The 1,623-nt window shown below is 33.3% G+C and overlaps 1 long non-coding RNA gene across 1 annotated transcript; it reads right to left on the reverse strand.

Moving 5' to 3' along the window:
- Positions 1–266: 266 nt before the first annotated feature.
- LOC111087372 lies at positions 267–1,039 on the reverse strand. Its single transcript, XR_002612072.1, has 2 exons — positions 964–1,039; positions 267–400 (listed from the first exon to the last, which is right to left on the reverse strand). It is a non-coding gene; the product is annotated as an uncharacterized LOC111087372 (long non-coding RNA).
- Positions 1,040–1,623: the final 584 nt, after the last annotated feature.

Below are 1,623 nucleotides of genomic sequence, written 5' to 3' on the forward strand. Positions count from 1 at the left end.
GCTAAATTTGCATTTCCTGAATAACATTCAGGTACATTTTTGTTTGAATGATGTGTCACAAGATTTGATTTCTCTTCTGGAGTCTGTAATAGCGAACAGTTCAAAACACTATTTGATCCTTCTGACATGTTCTCATCTGGGAAAAGGTCACAACTCCCAAATGATCCATGTTCAGAAGAAACAGGGGATAGATGCTGTGGATGGTGTTTAGTTGCTGGTAATGACTTGTTCAAGTAATCAGGCAACACTTCTGTACTGGAGGATTGATTTAATACCTTTCTTTTCTTTGTGCCAAAACAAGCTTGCTTAATCTGCAGCTTTCTCTTCCTATATTCATTTTTGTGTCTGTCAGTTTCTGTGCTTTGTATTTTTTTCTTCCATATCTGATATGCTGGCACTCCTTTGTTTCACAAGATTGGAAATAAAAATCCACAATTTACAAAGAAATAAACCCACTAGCTATGAAAGCATCTGATACTTCTTCTAGAAATGAAAACATTCTAACTCATAAAATATCAAACTAAAACACGTTTTTCAGCAAAAAAAAAACATGCAGTAATTCACATTAAACGTTTGTTTATTCTACTTTATTCACAGTTGTGATGGTTTTGAAAATGTTATTATCTGATCACAACCACGTCACAAAACAGGCAAGAATTAAAAATAGCAAATAACCTAGCTAATTTCATATACTGGTCCAACTAGGAATAAATAATGGCATAAAATAAAAACATATAATTATCAGAATAAAACGATTCGTCACATGGGTACCCTCTCTTTTATCAATATTTTAAAGCCTTAATTCTGAGTACATTTCATGAAATACACTAAGCATGTATGAAAATTTACAGTTGACTGAGATTTCAAACCTGATACCACTAAAAATGTATTAAAATCAAAATATTTTAATCTGTAAAAGTTATGTACATACAGATGTTACACTCGCAACATTCCTATGTTTACCTGTTCTCTGAATGTAACAGGAGGGTTTCACTTCTTCAAACACAGAACACTTGGTAAGTAGAAAGAGGATCAACTGATCTCCAATCCTGAAAATAATATCTGATTATCACCATGCACATCAAACATCTCTTTTTCTTTTTCAGTCTACCTATATGACCCATGATCAAGCAAAACAAAATTTCAAATCACAAAACCTTTAGTGTGGATAGAGCTGAACTACTGTAAGATTTATTAATAGGCTATCATATTATAATTAATTACTTTCCATTTTATCTGTTACCACATCAGATAAAAAACAAAACTTTATTAAAACTTCCAACAGTTATTAAGTTTTAAAGGCCTAGCGTGTGTAAGTAAACATGTTAATATTATTACGTATCTGCTTGTTTGTTAATTTCCGGTAGAAATTCTTTTCGAGGAACTTCAGCGATACAATTCCTTTCTTGATAAAACCACTTTATTCTTTCTCGATACAAACTTTTAGTACACAGTAATTCCACAGTCAGCACGTTTCTCGTCACTTTAAACTGTTGGAGACTTCCTTCCTGTTTCTTTTCTCGTTCTTCTTGTTTTCCTTTTCCTTTTCCTTACGTTGTCCACCTGGTGGTATTGGGTTTTAGGTTCGGTTGGGTAGGGCGAAGGACGACACAGGGGAGTAGG

The sequence above is a fragment of the Limulus polyphemus genome, unplaced genomic scaffold (assembly GCF_000517525.1).
Source record: "Limulus polyphemus unplaced genomic scaffold, Limulus_polyphemus-2.1.2 Scaffold2072, whole genome shotgun sequence".
Taxonomy (NCBI): Eukaryota; Metazoa; Arthropoda; class Merostomata; order Xiphosura; family Limulidae; genus Limulus; species Limulus polyphemus.